Below are 22,925 nucleotides of genomic sequence, written 5' to 3' on the forward strand. Positions count from 1 at the left end.
CCAGACCTGACCGAAACCCCCGCTCATTTACATTTTAATGGCCCATTTTCCCAGGACAATAGAACTCCAATCAAGCAACCGGTTCAGCCACAGACTGATCGGCGCCTGTCCCCTTGCTCAGAAAGCACAACTGCCAAGATCAATGACCGCTAAGGACCCACCCAGCTACCAAGGCAGCCACCCCTTTATTGGCCGAAATCGAAGAGAGTGATCAGAGCCCTGTCGACATATTGGGTCCAAGGTTAAGGACCGCCCCAAAGAGCGTGAAATCCCAGAGGGATAAAAGAGAGCGCAGCCATGTGTTCTGTCTCTCTTGGATCCGGCCTGTGCCTAACCCAATTGCAGCAGGAACAGCCAGCCAAGTTCAAGACCAACGATTGCTGACAGATGAGCCCAGCAGAGACAGAGCAACGTTCTTCGAACCAGCCAAGTGAAATCGAGATAAAGGCCTTATCCATTTGCACAGCGCCGGTCGCCCTGAAGTTAAGTATAGGTTTTTGTAGCTGATAGGTGTAGTTTAACTCATAGTAGATATTGTGTTGCATGTTGAGATAACTCTTGTGTATGTAAACAAATCATCTTTTAAACTAACTGGTTTTGTGGTCATTTGTTCAATATAAGGGACAGGCTTGTGGTTCACCGAGATAAATAAATAGAGCAACACAACCCCATACCAGAGGTAGCAAGGGATCAGCAGAGCTCGCCCCAAACAATGAACACATGCACTGGCACCGCTGGAACGCTCACTGCAACACAGCTCCTCTCAGTAACTGCCTCACCAGTGACACTATCAGCTAGCCCACCCCTGAGGATCACGAGATACCCTGCCTGCCCACCGTGCCCTGATCACATCCATCCCACCCCAGCAAGGCACCCTGACCAGTTCCCCTGTCACAACCTGTGTGTTAAACCCAGACTCCACACAACACAGCAGCTCAGCTATCAGAAAATTCACATACCCCTTGCTAAACCCGATCTGTAAGATCTGCACATAAGCTAGCATGGAGACGAATGGCTTCACACTATGCAGGTCTCTACCATGCAACCAGATGCCACCCTTCTGGCAGGAGAGCACAAGGCTGACACAGTGAGGAGATCCACTGTAGGCCCCACTGGGATACACAGGACAGGGGCCACAGAGCCTCTCACTAAAACTGGTTGCAGCAGCCACCATTGTCAAAGTTGGCAGGGAAGGGTGGTGCAGTTACAAGTTCACAGAGAGGTAGCGCAGACTACCTCATCTTGAAAGGGATGGGGCACATGCTGAGTGTGGCATAGCAGGAGAACACAGGTAACCATGTAACCTGGTGGCATTAGATGGCCAAGGGAATCGCCACCTTGCTGACATTCTGTGTCAGACACCATGGATTTTGGATTTCAGCCAGCTATGAGAGCCATCCACCTCGCTGATGATACCGCTGCAGATGCAGGGTGGCATGAGCACCAGGGCCAGCCCAGGGAGAATCCTGCACAAGAGGATCCTGCCCCAGAACAGCAGGGGCCAGCCGGTGAGGCTCAAGTGCTAGTTGTCCAACAGGCTGAGTACGAAGACTGAAGGAGGAGCTGCATTAGGCCACATGTGTACCATCGGAGCCTGAATTCCAGACCGCGTGTGCCCCAACAATTCCGGTCAGCATGGAGACCATGTACCACCTGTTCCAGATGGTGGCGCAAGTGGCACCGTGGGGATATAGAGGAGGACATCTGCTTCCGGTGGCCTTCAAGGTGACGGTCGCCCTGAACCTTTATGCCTCTTGCTCAGCCCAGGGCTCGAGCGGGAATGTGTGTGGAATATCGCAAACGTCTGCATCCACATTGTGTTGGATTTCCTATGCACCCATGCATTGGACTACACCACCTTCAATCTGGTACAGGCAACCAAGATGCCTGGGCAGCAGGATTTGCCGCCATCGCTGACATGCCTCAGTTGATTGATGACGCGCATGTTACTCTCCGAGCACCGACTCGACAGGGAGTGCCCTTCATCAATAGGAGGGCTTCCACTCCCTGAATGTGCAGTTGGCCTGTGACCACCAGCTGTACATCATGCACATCTGTGCCGCATACCTAGGCAGTGTGCACGACGCATACTTCCTGTCACACTTGGCGGTATCGGGGACGTTTAGACTGGCCCTGGGGTGAGAGGTTAGCTAGTGGGTGACAAGGTTGGCTAAGGATACCTGTGCTGAGGCCGCAGACCATGGTGGGAAACTGTTATTGTGATATCCATGTAGCAGCCAGGGCATGACTGGCTGACTTGCTCAAGGTGTGTTTCCGATGCCTGGACCGCTCTGATACAGTCTCAAGAGGGTCATGAGCATTGTGGTGGCCTGCAGCATACTCTATAACAAGGCATAGCAGAGGGGTGGCATGATGGAGGTGGAGGAAGAACGCCAGGCCTCGTCTGATGAGGAGGAGAAGAGGGTGTCCAGGAAGAGCCGAGCGTGGAGCCACCCAACATGTGATCCAGGACCGTCGCACATAGACTAACCTCATCACCTCCGAGTTTACCAATTAGGAGTCCTTGCACCGTCAGTTCTGTCCCCCAACTTCAAATGCCCCCTCTGCACAACACACATAATCCACCTTCCCCTGAGCCTATTACTCCTTTCCTCTCCTTCAGTCCTTCACTCCCCTATCCCAATAGTCTTCACTCCTTCCCACTACCACAGTGCCCGCTCTGAGAGTCATACCACAGGGTGTTGGCCCTGGGCAGGCAATATCAACGGGTCTTGTCTATGGGACAGAGGATGATGACGACTCACTGAGAGATGAGCTTTGATGCTCCTCATTGTCTGACAAAGTCTACTATCTCCTTGGGTGATCCCTGCATGTGCGCAGGAAATTCCTTCTCACCTCTCTAAAAATATTGGGGTGGTGGTGATGGGTGGCAGGGGGATGGCGAATGGTTGGGGCTCAATCACTGGGGATGCTGTCATACAAGGTGGGCTCACCCTGCTGCTCCCATGCCCTGCAACCCCTTGATGAGGATGTCAGCATGTAAGACGTTTCAGTGTCATGGACGGCCCAACCCCTCCCCCACCGCACAACACACAGCCCGGCTCATCTTTCATAACCGTGGAACAAAGGATAGACGCAGAATGGACTGATGGTGCAAAATATGTTAATTGTGATTATTTACAATGATATGTGCCCTTCCAGTTACCTTCTAGCACCGAATACACCGTGTCAGCTTACGTGTAATATACATTTCTAATCTTTTGTGCTCTACTGCTCCATCTAGGTCAGGGGTGGGCAAACTACGGCCGGTCTTTATGCGGCCCACCAAGATCAAGTCATTTAAAAAAAAATAAAAAATTAAAACATTTTTTTTTTTGTTGTTGAAATTTTAAGGTTAATGGGGGGGGGGGGGGCCTGTTGGGTTACTGGTATAGGGTGGATACGTTGACTTGAGTAGGGTGATCATTGCTCGGCACAACATGTGTTTCATGTGAAGTTTTTACTTTAAAATATTAATTAATAAAAATTAATTGCTTTTTTTTCTTTAAAAACCTTTTATTTTGGCTATTTTAAATATTAATTATTTTGCTTAATATACTATGCGGCCCTTTAAAATTGTGAATTTCTGAATGTGGCCCTTGCACGGAAAAGTTTGCCCACCCCTGATCTAGGTGTTACCACAGTGGTCTGCTGCTTGTCCCGCCCTCTGCCCTGTGATGCCCTTGGCAGCCGCCCTCTGGAGAGCCTGGACCTGGACCTGGCTGGGCCGAACCAATTTTCGGGGAGGGGGAAATTGGCAGCGCTGAGGTGTTCTGGCATCTCCCTTGCGGGAGGCACTGTGATGGGCCCCATCACTTCTTCCTCCGCTGGTGTGCTCGCTGCCAGATCGAACCCAGATCCCTGGTGCTGTGGCATAGCAGTGCCAACCACTGTGCCACCATGCCGCCCAGAGTTAACAGAATGGTTATTCATTTATTTTTGAATAGATTAATAATGTTTAAGAAAAAAATTAAAGAAAGAACTCGCATTGATATAGCACCTTTCACAACCTCGCGGCATCCCAAAGCATTTTACAGCCAATTACGTGTTCCTTAAGGATGATCACTATCGTAGCACACAGCAGCCAGTTTGACCTTCACAATTACCAATCGGTATGGAGGGATAATTGTTTGTCAAGACATCGGGGATAACTTCCCTGATCTTCTTAGAAAAGTGCCATGGGGTCCTTTACATCCATACAGGGTTAATGGTAGGGTTCTTGGCAATGTGGAGGAGCAGAGAGATCTTGGGGTCTATGTTCATAGTTCTTTGAAAGTTGCCACTCAAGTGGATAGAGCTGTGAAGGCCTATGGTGTGCTAGCGTTCATTAGCAGAGGGATTGAATTTAAGAGCCGTGAGGTGATGATGCAGCTGTACAAAACCTTCGTCAGGCCACATTTGGAGTACTGTGTGCAGTTCTGGTCACCTCATTTTAGGAAGGATGTGGAAGCTTTGGAAAAGGTGCAAAGGAGATTTACCAGGATGTTGCCTGGAATGGAGAGTAGGTCATACGAGGAAAGGTTGAGGGTGCTAGGCCTTTTCTCATTAGAACGGAGAAGGATGAGGGGCGACTTGATAGAGGTTTATAAGATGATCAGGGGAATAGATAGAGTAGACAGTCAGAGACTTTTTCCCCGGGTGGAACACACCATTACAAGGGGACATAAATTTAAGATAAATGGTGGAAGATATAGAGGGGATGTCAGAGGTAGGTTCTTTACCCAGAGAGTAGTGGGGGCATGGAATGCACTGCCTGTGGTAGTAGTTGAGTCGGAAAAGTTAGGGACCTTCAAGCGGCTATTGGATAGGTACTTGGATTAGGGTAGAATAATGGAGTGTAGGTTAACTTCTTAAGGGCAGCACGGTAGCATTGTGGATAGCACAATTGCTTCACAGCTCCAGGGTCCCAAGTTCGATTTCGACTTGGTTCACTGTCTGTGTGGAGTCTGCACATCCTCCCCGTGACTGCGTGGGTTTCCTCCGGGTACTCCGGTTTCCTCCCACAGTCCAAAGATGTGCAGGTTGGGTGGATTGGCCATGAAAAATTGTCCAAAATTCTATGATTAACCTAGGACAAAAGTTCGGCGCAACATCGTGGGCCGAAGGGCCTGTTCTGTGCTGTATTTCTCTATCTATCTATCTATCTATCTATCTATCCACCTGAGAGGCTGACAGGGTTCTGGTTCAACATCGCATGGGTAATTCAGGAATCTTTCAGCTCTCCTCATTGCTCAGCGCTAAACAGCTTTTGTCTCTGCATCAGGAGGTTGCAGGAATATTAATGTCAATCCAAATTTTGGGAGGAGTGTTGCATTGGCAGAGCTGCTGCATTTACCATCACGTCTGAAACACCTCTGATGCCCTGTGGAGATAAAAGGCGGAACACTTATTCAACGCTTTCCTTCAGGCCATTTTGCATTAATATTGCAAACTGCAATTAACGATTGGCCTAATATCTCTTGTGCTGAACCAGTGAACTGTGGGCTGATTTGAAAGTATGAAATGGGTTCATTTTTCAGGAGTAGATTATGGGGCAGACAGACCCCTTCAAAAAAGAAGCTCTTTATCAAATGGGGCCCAGATGTTCTCATCACTGGTGATCAAAATGTGTACAGTTCACTGTCGTGTAAGGACTGGTACAGTTTAATCAACATTTTGGAGACAAATCACAAAGTGTATTTCCTTGGCGCTGTAGGTTTGGGCTGATAACTAGGGTGGAATAGAAGCTGCATCAAGTCTTCATGTGTTCCTTTTGGAACACTTCATCACGATTGTGTTTGAGTCAGTGAATCGTTCCTGCTTTATACCGACACACTTTCGGAATGCACGCAACTGTTTATTCCATCCAAATTAAATATCATGTAACAATTGTAGCCATCTGGGATGGCCACTTCCAGAATACAAAATGGACGCTCGCAAAGAATATAGGGAACTGTGGACAATGCTAGAAAACAAGCAGGCATAGAGTCTGAATGTATATTTGGGAAACAGCTCCCAGATGGAATCGAAACTTTGGGTTGATTAGCATATTGATGGCCCATCTCTGGGAACAAAGGAACCACACTCAAGTAACCGATGCTATTACAGACATCAGAGCGCCAGTTCCCCAACCGAAAAGACACAAACAAAGCAAGGCCAACGGTCACCTAAGACATGCCCAGCCATCAGGCACCCACCCCTTTATTTGTCAAGATCAATACAATGATCGAGAAGCGGCCCAATTAATTGGGACCACGTTTAAGGCCCGTCTAAAAGCGTGCAAAGCCCTTCCATGTATAAGAAGGAACCCCCACCAGAGAATCGCTCTCTTGGACTCGGCTCTCAAAGCGGGGAGACCCGGCCACCAGCATCATCAGAAGCAAGTAAGTTCAAGGTCAACGCTCGCTACCTGACGGACGACCTTAGCTGTTCTCCTGTTACCTCTTCGAACCCAACAGACTGAGGTCCGAATAACGGCCATTATTCCTCTGACTGAGTGGGCAGTCGAAGTTAAGTATAGACGTTAGCGTTAGAGATAGTTTAGTTTGTAGTACTGTTGTGCATGAGTAGATCTTACTGTGTGTGTAAACAAATAGTATTGACTTTGAACTAACTAACTGGTGTATTGGCTCTTTGATCAGTATTCGGGTTTGAACCTTGTGGCGGTATCGAGAGATACCTGGCGACTCTAAGTGTAAACATAATTAGGATTAAGAAAGGCGACCATATTGACTGCTATATTGAGAGCAAGTAAACAGAGCAACAGAATAAAAAAGTGAAGGTGCTAGTTTCCCCCTTTTTAGCTCCTTTGAGGATCTTGGAGGTTGTGCAAAACAAACTTGCAATTTGCTTTTGTAAAACAACCACAAGAGCATATCCCTTCAACGATATGGGAAAGCACATTAGAATGCAATGTGCGATGTGGTTTAGTAACCCTCTGTACTGTCAGGTGAACTCACCTTTGTATGTTCGCATGCTCCTGGCAAGCAGTTCCAAAACAGCTGGTACAGGCTGGCAGCTCCAATGGCTGTGGCTTGCATAAAAGAAGTGTATCTTGCCTCAAGGGAAGTGAATCAGCGATGGCTGAGCCTGATCAGAACATCATGCACTCTGTTCAGGATCTCAAGTAAACGACTTACACGTCAATTGTTATCATTTTTATTTCCATTAGGTCATGGATTTCAACTAACTAGCAAAAGAATCTGAAGTAAGCTGAGGACTATTAATTGTATGAATCCCATAATGATCTGGGACGCACTACCTGAAAGATCTCATGAAAGCAGATTCAACATGGCACGGCAACGCAGTGGTTAGGGACCTGGGTTCGATTCCGGCCTCGGGTGACTGTCTGTGTGAAGTTTCCACGTTCTCCCCATGTCGGCTTGGGTTTCCTCTGGGTGCTCTGGTTTTCTCCCACTGTCCAAAGATGTCCCGGCCATGCTAAATTGCCCCTTAGTGTCCAGGGATGTGCAGATTAGATCGGACTGCAGGGATAGAGCAGGGGAGTGGAACTGGGTAGGGTATTCTTTTGGAGGGTCGGTGCAGATTCAATGGGCCACGTGGCCTCCTTCTGCACGGTAGAGATTCTACAATTCTATGATGATTCTATGAATAACTTTCAAAAGGAATTTCGATTAGTACTTAAACAGGAAAACTGTGCAAGGCTGTAGGGAAATCATGGATAATGGGATTATTTGAATAGATATTTTTTTAAATGTTGAGAGTACTCAGCCGGCCTGGCAGTGAACACCTGTGGAGAGAGAGAGAAACAGTTCAGGTCAATGACCTTTAATCAGAACTGATATCTGAGCGATGAGGAGATTTGATTGAGATGTACAAGATTGTGAGAGGTCTGGATAGAGTTGATGGGAAGGACCTATTTACTTTAGCAGGAATGTTAGTGAGTAGGGGGCATCAATTTAAAATTATTGGTAGAAGGATTAGAGGCAAGATTAGGAAATCTTTTTCCACCCAGAGGGCTGTGGGGGCCTGCAACTCTGCCTGAAAGGACAGTTGAGGCAGAAACCTGAACCCATTTAAAGGGTGACTGGGTATGCACCTCAAGTGTCATTACTTGCAAGGCATTGGATGAAATGCTGGAAAGTGAGATTAAGCTGGGTGGCTCATATCACAGCTGGCACAGATGCAGTGCGCCAAGTTGCCTCTTCCTGTGCTGTAAACCTTCTCTGATTTCTAAAGTTAGAGATCTACCAGATTTGAATTAAATACAGAGGCACAAAAGGGGCAGATGCCAACACTTGCCCTTTAACTCCAGCTCCAAATATTCAGGTGAAAGAGCGATTTACTTGTACTTCCCTTCAATTTGGTATGTTGAATTCACTGCTCTCCATGAGGCCTTCCCTCGCCTTCCCTACACCAGACACACTAAATTCAGATTGGGTGAACCATTTTTCAGAAAACTACCGTCCAGTTCACAAGCGTGACCCTGAGCTTTCGGATTGTCTGACATTTTAACTCACCTCCCTGTTCCCACTTTGACCTTTCTGTCCTCGGAATTCTGACAGCATTTCAATGAAGTTTAACACATGTGCCAGGAAAAGCACCCCCTATCTATTGTGCCGGTGCATCTCCATCTTCCAGACTCAGCATTGAGTTCAACAATTTTGTATCATAAAACGTTCCTCCATTTATTTATTTATTTTGAGGCAGCAGCTTTTGGCAATGTCATTCACTATTATCAATACGGCCACTCTGGATCTGTCTTTTGTTTCTTTACTTGTCTCATTTCCATTTGTTTTAGCTTACACCATCATCCCATTTGTTGTTTAATCTCTCCTGACTTGCACCTTCTCTCAGACCTTCCCATTTATTCTTTTCCCCTATCCCCTTGCTCTCTCACGTTTTTGTATTTCTGATGAACAGGTTATAGAAATGAAATGCTAACTTTTGTTTATCTCACTCCACAAATACTGCTAGATCGAATGAGCTTCTTCAGCCTTTTCTGTTTGTATTTTAGATTTCCAACATGCGCATTGCATAGAACATAAAATATAGACTGCCTATAGTGTAGAAGGTGGTCCATCAGCCCATTGAGCCTGCACCGAGCCTCCGAAAGAGACCCTACCTTGGCCCACTCCCCCGTCCTATCCACATAACCCCACCTAATCTTTGGACACGAAGGGGCAAATTAGCATGGCCAATCCACCTAACCTGCACATTTTTGGAATGGGCAAGAAAACCGGAGCACCTGGAGGAAATCCACACAGACAAGGGAGAACTTGCAGATTCCAAATAACCTGTGACCCAAAGCCGCAATTAAACTTGCGTCCCTGACACTGTGAGGCAGTTGCTAACCATCCCATTTTACTTTTCGATCAGTTATGATGTGTTGTGATCCTTACCAGACCCCCAGTTTGTTAACAGAACCCAATTAGGGCCCAAAAAAAGCTTTGTTTAAAGTTGACAAAATTTGAAACTTAAGACACTTGCTCAGTGAAGAAAGCCACACATATTTGAACAAACAAAAATAAATGCTACTAAACCTTGTTATAAAAATAAAAACTATTTACATTATCTATCCGATATTCTAATATTTGGGCAGTAAAAAGTCTTTTAACACCAGGTTGAAGTCCAACAGGTTTGTTTCGGATCACTAGCTTTTGGAGAACTGCTCCTTCCTCAGATGAAGGAGAAGTGCTCCAAAAGCTAATGATTTGAAACAAACCTGTTGGACTTTAACCTGGTGTTGTAAGACTTCTTACTGTGCTCACCCCAATCCAATGCCGGCATCTCCACATCATGGCTAATATTTGGAGTGAGCACATGATAGTTAATAGGCAACTGTGGCCAATGACATCACGCTACCCAATAAATGGAACATGGGACCAAGACAGAGTCCGTGGATTTCTCAACAACCCACCCAAACATTAGTAACACTGTAAACCCATCAATCTCACTGAAACCCTGTCTCTCTCATGAAGGATTCCCATGTTCACCGTTGAAGATCCAACCTGATAATTCTCTCCAAAGGTCACCCAACTCGGACAGGAGAAACAACAGCCCACCTTGCAAAATTTCCATCTCATCTCCTGAGATTCCGCTTACCCTGGATTCTCAATTTTCACTCAAACACCAACTCGCAAGCCCAATTTTAGCTCCTGGACAATGCAAAGCAAAACACTACCGCGCCAAAGGGGCACCTTTGTCCCAACAGCCCAAAGCATGGAGTCACTAATCTTTGGCTGCCTTCTTCCATGGTGTCTGCTCCCGCAGCCCTTTTCCTATTTGGACCCTGTTTCTCTGTTCTTCTCTTAAGTGAATGGTGCGTTTTTCCTGTCCTTCCTCTGGAACTCTTCTTTTGGGACCTCTCCCTGTCCGCTCTCTCTTTGGAAACTCTACCTGTCCTCTCCCTGTCCCCTACTTTGGGCCATTCGCGATGGCGCCACTCCAGGTCACCTGGCCTGGATTGTTACACCATTTTTCTTAAGTGCACTGGGCCTAAAAGAACGTATTAGTACCTATCTGCACATGTGCAAAGGTTTTGCGGCCTGTTAGGAGTCAAAGTTCCCAACCTCCATGCTCTCTAACGAGATGAGTTTGTGTTTCATAACAGGTGTGCCTATGAATCTGTTCTCAATTTCCTTCTACATCACAGGTCAGCAACTTCTTTTATTTGAAGAGAAATTATTTTAAAAATGCTTAAAATAAAAGTCATTTGGAGCCTCTGGTTGAAAATTTTGCATTTCTGACTCAAAAACGTAGCAAATTGCCAAATGTCTCTGGTGGAATGCATAATTTACATACATAATCAATAAGATATATGCATTGAATTTGCATGCCAAAAGAAAAATAAACCTCACTCTGAAATATCACATTTTCTTGACGTTATACGAATATTTGTCTGCAAAATTATCTTTTAAAACAAACTTTAACTTAAAATGCATAGAATTAAGATAGTTTTTCTGGCCGAAGATTCTCATGGTTAAAAAGTAGCATTCAATAGCACATTCAGAATAATATTTCAGCTCAGCTATATGAGAAATCATAATGTCACAACCATAAATTTCATCCATCAAACCAAATAACGATTCATAACTGCGCTGTAGCTCAAGCCAGTTTATTCAGAGCGCAATGATTTTTATTAAAATAATCATCCAAAACCATGAGGTGCATCATAATGCTTAGTTTTTATCCCCCCAATATCAACATGGCTCTTACTTTACTTGACGTGATTTTCTTCAGGCTTTTTGCAAGGTTGAAACTGCAGATGAGATGTTAAGGAGCCAGGTCCAGATACAGAGCCAGAGGTCGCAGAAAGTGGAAGTGAGGGATTTGGAAGTGCTGCAAAAGAAACCTTGCTGAGTTTTTACAGTGCGTCCTGTAAGATAACACACAGTTGCACGCACAATACAGGTCTAAAGATCAGCTGAGGACACATTGTCACATTCCCTTTCCTCCTATGAAGTACCTTCGATGTACGTACCCACTTTTGATGGAAAGGTGGGGTCCATTTTAAATGCCAGGGCAACATTGGTCAAGAAACCAATAGCCACAGGAGAGAACTGACCAGCATTCTGTGGCTCCTACTTACCATGGCATTCACTGCACGTTAAGTTTGTATGAGCTCCGACCCTGGAGTATTAGGAACTGGAGTTTCACCCAGGCCACCCTTTCGACAATGGTTGAGTAAGTGAGTCAAACATATATCAAGCGGGCTGCTTTGTCCTGGATAATGTTGAGCTTCTTGAATCCTGTTGCAGCGGCACCTGTTCGGGCAATTGGAGAGTATTCCATTGCGCTCTTGCTGTGTGCTTACAGATTGTGGAGAGGATCTGAGCAACCAGGAGGCAAGCCCCTCGCTGCATAACGACCTGCTCTCGTGGCGATAGCGTTCAAGTTCTTATCGCCTGACTGATGATGACAGAATTATACATCTATAAGGAGCTGCATTCCCTTGATGCAAAAGTGTCTTCATTCTTTTTGGTCAGTGCGACTGTTTCTAATTAACATTATTTAAGAGCTAATTAAAGCACAAAGAGATTGCTTCATTCCAATTTAAGAAGCCTTAGAGAAATATAACACCCCAAATTTGTCAGTAATGATCTGATACATAAAACGTAGGAGGAGTAATTATAGTTTAGCAAGCATAACCAAACTACAGACAAATTTACAGCCTCAGAGCCTGAGTTATAGGAAGAAACATTTGTGTGCATTACTTACAGCCAAACACTCACAATGAAGGTGCAAGGAGCAACATTCTGAATTATTGAAATTGTAATGGCACTTAACATTTTCAGCATTTCAATCATTAAAAATGGTAATTATCATCCATCACTATATTTCAGACAAATCTTTCTTAATTACTGCCTGACTTCTATCAAGCTAAAACATACCTGAGGTGAATTTATAGTTCTGAGCCATGTTAGTGCTTCGCACTGACAAATTTTCTGTGCCACTGCTCACAGTCACCTAAAGCAGTCATTTTCAAACTCAGGGTCATGACCTGTGGGTGGATCGCGGAGAGATGTTGGGAGGTTCGCGTGGTCATCAGTCGCGGCGTTCCCAATCGCGGGAAGAAGTGCCCAATGGCTGCGAACGGCTTTTAAAAAGGCAGGCCGCAACTGGTTTTCAGAATACCGGCCGTCCATGCATGTTACCCCCCCCTCAGCAGTGCGCAGGCCCGGAGCTCAGAGGGGCAGATCGCTTCCTCCTGGCATCAGTGCGCTGACCCAGGAGTAGATTTTTAAAATAAGATCGATGGAGTCTTGCCAGCAGAAGTGGCAGATAGCAAGTCACGTGCCCCGTACACTGATGCTACTAGTTCTGGGTGCGAAGGAGAAGGCCAGAGACACAAACAGGCCAGGATCCCACAACTTAATCGGCTGGAGAGAAATGCCAAGGAGAGTCCACGGCAGGACAAAGCGATGCTGGTGTGAACTTCAGTGCCTCTGGTGAACAACCCATTAAGAAGATGATGAAATCAGGCACAAAGTAGTACAAAGATGATTTCTTGAGATATGGCTTTATTAATTGGTGCCAATGCAAATCAGGATGCAAAGTCCATGTGCGTTATAGAACTTACAATGCAGAAGGAGGCCATTTGGACCATCGAGTCTGCACCGGCCCTTGGAAAGAGCACCCCACTTAAGCCCACTGCTCCACCCTATCCCTGTAACCCCACCTAACCTTTTTTTTGGACACTAAGGGCAACTTATCATGACCAACCCACCTAACCTGCACATCTTTGGAAAGTGGGAGGAAACCGGAGCACCCGGAGGAAACCCACGCAGACATGGGGAGAACATGCAGACGCCGTACAGACAGTGACCCAAGCCGGGAATCGAACCTGGGATCCTGAAGCTGGGAGGCAACTGTGTTAACCACTGTGCCAGCTTGCTGCCCTTATGTTATGTGCAGGGAAGTACTGGCAAGTGAGATTTTAAAACTCTCATAACCTCAATGGTATTTGAAGATTAAGAACAGCGAATTTGAGGTCAAACCTCTTGATTTTATTCAAAGGATGCAGTGAGAAATTAAATCGTCAGCTGAAGTCCTGAGCAGAAATGTAACATTGAAAGACCAAGCAGGCTCACTTGAAGCATTAAAGGTAAGCATTAATTATATGCCGTAAAGGTCGGCTGTGCGTGGGTTGTGAAGGTCGGCCGGCGTGGGTTGCCAAGGTCGGCTGGCATGAGTCGCCAAGGTCGGCTGGCATGAGTCGCCAAGGTGGCCGGCATGGGTCACCACGGTAAGCCCGCATGGGTCCTGAAGGTTGGCCGGCGTGGGTTGCCAAGGTCGGCCGGCATGAGTCACCAAGGTCGGAAAGCATGGGTCCTGAAGGTCGGCCGGTTGATAAAAGTGGGTCAGAGAAAAGAAGTTTGAAAAACACTAAGCTAAAGGGAGAGCCCGTTGTCCCAAGTGCTACAACATGTCGCCATTTAGTAAACTGTTGCTCAGATTCAACAGTACCCTCTTTGTGTACATGGCCATCACTGCAACAACTGACAGGTTAGTGCCGCTTTTCGTATATGCAGAGACATTTCAGTGTGCCAAACAGAGCAGAATGTAACAGGAATGTATTGAGCATGTATGCGTGAGGGGGGAGGAGACAATGGAAGCTGGGTCAGGAAGGCAGTGTGGGGAGTGGTAAGATGGATGTGCTGAAGGACAGTGTTCCAGACAAGGGTGCACAATGACTCAGTGATCACTGCTGATAATAGAGTGGAGGAAATGGGGATCTCGGAGGAACAGGGAGTTATTGGAAGTTGGAGAAATTGCAAAGTTAAGGCTCAGTAAGGCCGTGCAAGGACCGGCACTACAGAAGAACACATGGGAAGCCAAGAGGAAGTGTTCAAGAGGTTTTGGGTTGTGGGGGTCCGCCGAAAATACAAAAAATATACTTTCCAGGTCTCAAAAGTGATGTACCTAGGATTTCACATTGATGTCACAGGGTTGCACTCTCTGGAAGAATAGGTCAAGGCCATTTGAGACGTCTCTGCACCCAGAAATGTTAGTGAGCTTAAATCCTTCTTCGGTATGGTCAATTATTACGGTAGGTTCATTTCTAATTTAGCCACAACTTTGGCACCATTACACCATCTGCTAAAGAAGAATCAGTGGTGGCAATGGAGGGAGCCCCAAGCTTTATGAGTCGTGAAACAAACATTACAGTCATCAAACCTTTTGGTGCATTTTGACCAGGGAAAACCAGTTTGTGCTGACATGTGGCCCTTACGGTATTGGACCAGTTTTATCCCACAAACTGGGAGATGGTTCAGAGCCCCCTAACACCTTTGCCTCAAGGACCCTTTCAGAAGCAGAGCAAAACTATGCCCAAATTGAGAAGGAGGTTTTGGCAGTTATATACGGTGTGATGATGAAATTTCACCGATATGTCTACAGTTGACTGTTCGACATAGTGACTGACCACAAGCCATTATTGGGTGCTTTAAGGGAAGATAAGCCCATACCACCCATAGCCTGGGCATTACTGCTGGCGGCCTACGACTATGCTTTCCAGCACCGGCCTGGGATGCAAGTTGCTAATGTGGATGCATTAAGTTATGTATCCCGACCAAAGAGCATTGCACTGCCACCAGTATCTCAGGAGATCATTCTGGCTTTAAAATTCCTGGACATTCTGCCAGTGTCTGCTGGGCACATCCGCAACTGGACCCAAAGAGAGCCTGGGTGGGATTCTCCGGTCTAACAGCCGCATTTTCCTACACGGCGCGCCCTTGCTTGAGGGATCCTCCATTCCGGCAGCCGGATAATGGGATTTCCCATTGTGACCACATCGTGCCAGCGGAAACCATGGGTGGCAGGCTATATGAGAAGTCTGAACAACTGAGGCCCTACTTCCCCCGTCAGGACAAGTTGACATGTGAAGATATGATTCTGTGGAGATCACGAGTTCCGCCTCCGGCGGTGGGGGGGGGGCTCCTTGAAGAGCTACATGGCACCCACTAGGGCAGACAGAGATGAAGTTCTGGCACACAGCTATGTCTGGTGGCCAAGCATTGACATTGAAGAACTGGTGCAGCAGTGTCTATTTGCCAAATACAGAAATTCTTGCCGTCTTCCGCCACTCTTCACCCTTGGGAGTGACCAGATCACCTGTGGGCATGGGTTCACGTTGACTACGCGGGCCTTTTTATGGAAAAGATGTTTTTAGTCCTGCTGGATGCCTACTTTAAGTGGCTATTGGTTCAAGACATGTGGATGCCTTGCAATAAGTGTTTGCCATTCATGGGCTTCCCGAGCCAATAATTTCAGACAATTGGCATCCCTTTTACTGGTGATGATTTCCAGGATTTTGTGCGAGCAAATGGCATGACACACGAGGACTGCCCCCTATCGCCCAGTGCTAGCAGATTGGCTAAGAGGGCCGTTCAGCCATTCAAAAATATGATGAGAAAGCAATCTGATAAACCAGTTTGCAGCGGTTGGCTAATGTTTTATCGTTGTACAACTCAATCCTTTATTCCACCTGCTGAGCTGCTCATGGGCCGCCGTTGTTGAGAACCCAATTGGATCTTGTGTTTCCAAATTTGCCGAGGAGGGTGGAGGAATGTCAGAGCTCCCTGAAAAATCAGCAGTCAGAGCAGAAGGGCGATAGGCTATTCCAGGCGGGAGATCCAGTGTTGGACCATAATTTTGCTACAGGTTAGCAGGCCGGCTTGTGGCCCTGTCAGGAACAGTGTCTTATGTGGTCAATGTTAACGGGAAGACCATCAGACAACATGACGACCATTTGAGGAGTCTAGGGGTGGCGACCCCCAGCTTAGAGTTGACAAGTCCCACCAGCATCCTGAACATTCCTGTTATCTGAATCTGCGCAATCAGCTTCACCTGTCACGGCCGGTGAGGCCACTTTACCTGCTGTTGAGGTGGTGCCTCCAAAGGTGACATCGATTGTTGACAGTTTGATTGCCCAGAAGGTGCTGAGATTGTGGCAGGGCTACAAAGGTCTTGGAGGACCCAGAAATCTCCAGACTGATTGACTTTTTGATGGACTCTTTTTTCTATGTTGTCTCTTACAACATTTGTAACTTCTATATATAGTTTATTGGGGTAATTGTGATAAGGGACTTAAGGGGGTAGGGATGTGGTGGCATGGCCCCTTTAAGAGGACGGACTACACAGACCACATGATCGGCTCGAGACCAATCGCGCTGGAGCGTGTGAGCCCTGGTCAAAGGGAGTTTGCATGGGGACCTGGGAGCAGGACCTCAGGCAGTGCGCACCAGGGAGCTGAAGTGTTGAGACGTTTTGTATTGTGTTCTTTGCACTTTATCAATAAACCCCTTTGTTAACTACTGGAAACCTCCAGTGTAAGCCTCGAGCCACCACAGTCTCAGATGGATTAGCCAGAATATTTGCTTCAGTCGACCACTGGCTAAATAAAGAGACTTGCTTGTCTCTATATTCATTTTCAGATAATTAATTGTTTTGGAACTTAGCCTGACTTGCACTGGGCAGATTGCAAAATGTTCTACAAATCAGTGTTTCTACAGATGCTCACTTGTGAGCAATATTCAAAGACATCTGCTCCTCTTTAAAACTGACTCCTGCAATAGTAATCCTTCTTCTTCACAGTAACGTCCTTGATTTGAGGGTCCCTGAAACGTGGTATATGCCATGATATTACCCGTCGGCAGGATGAGGAGGCAGGCCGCAGATCTAGCCCGCCAGAACAAGGATCAAACCCAGTGCTGTTGGCATTACGCTGATCCACACGCCAGCCGTCTAGCCAACTGAGCTAACCAGCTCCCCCCCAGCTATCTAATTAAAGTTCTATGAAATTGAAGGGGGAGCTATGGGGCAGAATCATGTGGCTGGAAAATGTGGCGAGCTGTTGAAACGTCAATTGACTTCATCGGGAATGGAAGATCCCAAAAAAACTCTCCTGTTGGGATATGTCTAGCAGCCCAACCAGTCATGTATGTGGAGTTTCTCACATGCCCCCATTGCAGACAAAATGGACATGAATATTATGACATGGTTCCAGTCACAATGCCATGTCTAATCTCATACACTCGAGAAAATTACATGGAGAAATTAGCTTTTTGAATGGTGATTATGTAAAGAATGAATGATTAGTGTTCTCTGTTGAAATAGACACTAAAAATATTGGGCAGGATTCTCCAATCCCCCAGCTGCATGTTTCGTGGTGGCACGCCATTCGCTGGTAGCGATGGGAATTCCATTGAAGGCATCCCACAATGCCGGGAAACCCATGGGCGGGGGTGCAGTGCCAGCGGGAAGAGAGAATGCCAACGGCCAGAAAGTTGCAGCCATACTTTTAAAAAAAAATAAATTTTGAGTACCCAATTAATTTTTTCCAATTAAGGGGCAATTTAGCGTGGCCAATCCACCTACTCTGCACATCTTTGGGTTGTGGGGGCGAAACCCAAGCAAACACGGGGAGAATGTGCAAACTCCACACGGACAGTGACCCAGAGCCGGGATCGAACCTGGGACCTCGGTGCCATGAGGCCGCAGTGCCAACTCACTGCGCCACCGTGCTGCCCCAGCCATACTTTTTAATGTCACAACCACATGAACTTGTTAATCAATCCCATTTTTTATGTAAAATAGTTTTATTGTTAGTTCAGATCAAAAATAACCATTGCGAATGGGAATCAGCTAAAGCAGATATATTTCCAAACATTTTAAAGGTTTGTGATTTTGGATTGTTGAGAGCTATAATATTATTGGTGATTATCTCTTTGCATCATTTAATTGTGATTACAAATAAACAAATGAAATATTTAAGCAAAAGATTCAATCAGAAAACATTTAGAAAATCACAGCTCGTTAATCAGAAATCATTCCAAGCCTTTTGCTTTGAAGGGCGGTGAATGTTTTTATGCAGTAGATTTGACAACCAGTGATCACGCAGCAAAATTCTTCAAACATTAGTGAGGTTGATGGATTTGGTTCAGGGAAGTAACGTTGGTCACGAGTGTCAGTGGATCATTAACATTCTCCCAAAACACCTGACTAAGAAAGTAAGGGACACAAAGCAAAAATAAGTAAGGATGCCGGGAATCTGAAATGAAAACAGACAACGCTGGAAATACTCAGCAGGTCAGCCAGCAGCTGTGGAGAGAGACACCAAATTACCGGCCGAAATCTTCCGATATGGGGAGTGGTGAATAACTCAACTCTTAAGCCTCTGATGACCCTGAGCACCCTGAAGGAGTCCTGAAGTGCATACACATGCATTTCTAATGTGGGGAGTTATAGCTTTCAATTGTTGATTTTACCATGCCTGGACTGCTACACACTTCCCATCGACAGTGAGAGAAGAGAAGACCATATCCTTGCAGACATGAGACCAGAGCCATATATTTACACTGGTCTTTACACTAACTTTGAGCTTTTCTTAGTAGTTGTGAAGCCTCTTGAGGATCACATCTCTAAGTAAATTAGTTAACTTGTAAAAAAGCATGCCAGCATCCATGGGAAACCGAACACAGGTCTCCCCTATCCTCAACCCCCATTAAAAACGCAGCACCGTCCCCTCGACCCATCCACTGCTCATCAACAACCCCCCTCCACCGGACAACTCACCGCTGACACAGCTCACCCATCTGACATAGCTCACCCCCACAACACAGCTCACCCCCACAAAACAGCTCACCCCCCAACACAGCTCACCCCCCCAACACAGCTTACCCCCTGACACAGCTCACCCCTCTGACACAGCTCACCCCCCTGACACAGCTCACCCCCCCAACACAGCTCACCCCCCCGACAAAGCTCACCCCCCTGGCACAGCTCAGCCCCCCGACACAGCTCACCTCCCCAACACAGCTTACCCCCTGACACAGCTCAGCCCCCCAACACAGCTTACCCCCTGACACAGCTCACCCCCCCAACATAGCTCACCCCCCCAAAACAGCTCACCCCCCTGACACATTTCACTCCCACTGACAGCTCACCCCCCCGACACAGCTCACCCTCCCCAACACACCCCATCCCCTGACACAGCTCACCCCCTGACACAGCTCACCCCCTGACACAGCTCACCCCCCCAACACAGCTCACCCTCTCAACACAGCTCACCCCCCCAACACAGCCCACCCCCTCAACACAGCTTACCGCCTGACACAGCTCACCCCCCTGACACAGTTCACCCCCCAACAGAGCTCACACCCCCAACACAGCTCACCTCCTGATACAGCTCACACCCCCAACACAGCTCACTCCCCCAACACAGCTCATCCCCCTGACACAGCTCACCCCCCGACACAGCTCACCCCCTGACACAACTCACCCCCCTGACACAGCTCAACCCCGCGACAGCTCACCCTCCTGACACAGCTCACCCCCCCCCCGACACAGCTCACCCCCTGACATAGCTCACCCGCCTGACACAGCTCACCCCCACCGACACAGCTCACACCCCTGACACAGCTCACCCCTCAACACAGCTCACGCCCCCAACACAGCTTACCCCCCGACACAGCTCACCCCCCGGCACAGCTCACCCCCCAACACAGCTCACCCCCCCAACACAGTTTCACCCCCCCAACACAGCTCACCCCCCCAACACAGCTCACCCCCGACACAGCTCACCCCCCCAACACAGCTCACCCCCACAACACAGCTCACCCCCCAACACAGCTCACCCCCTGACACTGCTCACCCCCCTGACACTGCTCACCCCCCCAACACAGCTCACCCCCCTGACACAGCTCATCCCCCCGACACAGCTCATTCCCTTACACAGCTCAACACCCCAAGATAGCTCACCCCCCTGACACAGCTCACCCCCACCGACATAGCTCACCCCCTGACACAGCTCACCCCCTGACACAACTCACCCCCCTGACACAGCTCACCCCCACTGACACAGCTCACCCCCCCGACACAACTCACCCCCCTGACACAGCTCCCCCCCCGACACAGCTCACCCCACCGACACAGCTCACACCCCTGACACAGCTCACCCCTCAACACAGCTCACGCCCCCAACACAGCTCACCCCCCCAACACAGCTCACCCCCGACACAGCTCACCCCCCCAACACAGCTCACCCCCACAACACAGCTCACCCCCCTGACACAGCTCACCCCCTGACACTGCTCACCCCCCTGACACTGCTCACCCCCCCAACACAGCTCACCCCCCTGACACAGTTCATCCCCCCGACACAGCTCATCCCCTTACACAGCTCAACACCCCAAGACAGCTCACCCACCTGACACAGCTCACCCCCACCGACATAGCTCACCCCCTGACACAGCTCACCCCCCGACACAGCTCACCCCCCGACACAGCTCACCCCCCTGACAGCTCACCCCCCTGACACAGCTCACCCCCCCGACACAGCTCACCCCCCCGACACAACTCACCCCCCCTGACACAGCTCACCCCCACTGACACAGCTCACCCCCCCGACACAACTCACCCCCCCGACACAACTCACCCCCCTGACACAGCTCACCACCCCGACACAGCTCACCCCCCCGACACAACTCACCCCCCTGACACAGCTCACCCCCACTGACACAGCTCACCCCCCCGACACAACTCACCCCCCCGACACAGCTCACCCCCCCGACACAACTCACCCCCCCGACACAGCTCACCCCCCCGACACAGCTCACCCCCCCGACACAACTCACCCCCCTGACACAGCTCACCCCCCCGACACAGCTCACCCCCTCTGACACAGCACTCACCCCCCTGACACAGCTCACCCCCCCGACACAGCTCACCCCTCCCCGACACAAATCACCCCCCGACACAGCTCCCCCCCGACACAGCTCACCCCACCGACACAACTCACCCCCCTGACACAGCTCACCCTCCCGACACAATTCACCCCCCTGACACAGCTCACCCCCTGATACAGCTCAGCCCACGACTCAGCTCACCCCCCGACTCAGCTCACCCCCTCCGACACAGCTCACCCCCTCCGACACAGCTCACCCCCCTGACACAGCTCACCCCCCTGACACAGCTCACCCCCCCGACACAGCTCCCCCCCCGACACAACTCACCCCCCCGACACAACTCACCCCCCTGACACAGCTCACCCCCCCGACACAACTCACCCCCCTGACACAGCTCACCCCCCCGACACAACTCACCCCCCTGACACAGCTCCCCCCCGACACAGCTCACCCCCTGACACAGCTCACCCACCATGACACAGCTCACCCCCCCGACACAGCTCACCCCCCTGACACAGCTCACCCCCCCGACACAACTCACCCCCCTGACACAGCACCCCCCCGACACAGCTCACCCCCCCTGACACAGCTCACCCCCCTGACACAGCTCACTAACCCTGACACAGCTCACCCCCACAACACAGCTCAGCTCACGACTCAGCTCACCCCCTCAACACAGCTCACCCCCCGACACAGATCAGCCCCCCGACTCAGCTCTCCCCCACCGACAGCTCAGCCCCCCGACACAGCTCGTCCCCCGACACAGCTCACCCCCCGACACAGCTCGTCCCCCGACACAGCTCACCCCCCGACACAGCTCACCCCCCCGACTCAGCTCACCCCCACCGACACAGCTCACCCCCCGACACAGCTCACCCCCCGAAACAGCTCACCCCCCCGACTCAGCTCCCCCGACACAGATCACCCCCTCAACACAGCTCACCCCCTCTGACCCAGCTCCCCCTCCGACACAGCTCACCCCCTCCGACACAGCTCACCCCCCCGACACATCTCACCCCCCGACACAGCTCACCCCCCGACACAGCTCACCCCCCCGACACAGCTCCCCCCGACACAGCTCCCCCACCGACACAGCTCACCCCCCGACACAGCTCACCCCCCCCGACACAGCTCAACCCTGACACAGCTCCCCCCCCGACACAGCTCCCCCACCGACACAGCTCACCCCCCGACACAGCTCAGCCCCCCCGACACAGCTCACCCCCTCTGACGCAGCACTCACCCCCCTGACACAGCTCACCCCCCTGACAGAGCTCAATCCCCCCGACACAACTCACCCCCCTGACACAGCTCACCCCCCCCCGACAGCCCACCCCCCCGACACAGCTCACCCCCACCGACACAGCTCACCCCGACACAGCTCACCCCCCCGACACATCTCACCCCCCGACACATCTCACCCCCTGACACAGCTCACCCACCGACACAGCTCACCCCCCGACACAGCTCAGCCCCCCCGACACAGCTCACCCCCTCTGACACATCTCACCCCCCCCGACACAGCTCACCCCCCCGACACAGCTCACCCCCCCAACACAGCTCAATTTCCCCGACACAGCTCACCCCCCTGACACAACTCACCCCCCTGACACAGCTCACCCCCCCGACACAACTCACCCCCCTGACACAGCTCACCCCCCCGACACAACTCACCCCCCTGACACAGCTCACCCCCCCTGACACAGCTCACCCCCCGACACAGCTCACCCCCCTGACACAGCTCACCCCCCCGACAGAACTCACCCCCCTGACACAGCTCCCCCCCCCCGACAGCTC

The sequence above is a fragment of the Scyliorhinus canicula genome, chromosome 15 (assembly GCF_902713615.1).
Source record: "Scyliorhinus canicula chromosome 15, sScyCan1.1, whole genome shotgun sequence".
Classification (NCBI taxonomy): domain Eukaryota; kingdom Metazoa; phylum Chordata; class Chondrichthyes; order Carcharhiniformes; family Scyliorhinidae; genus Scyliorhinus; species Scyliorhinus canicula.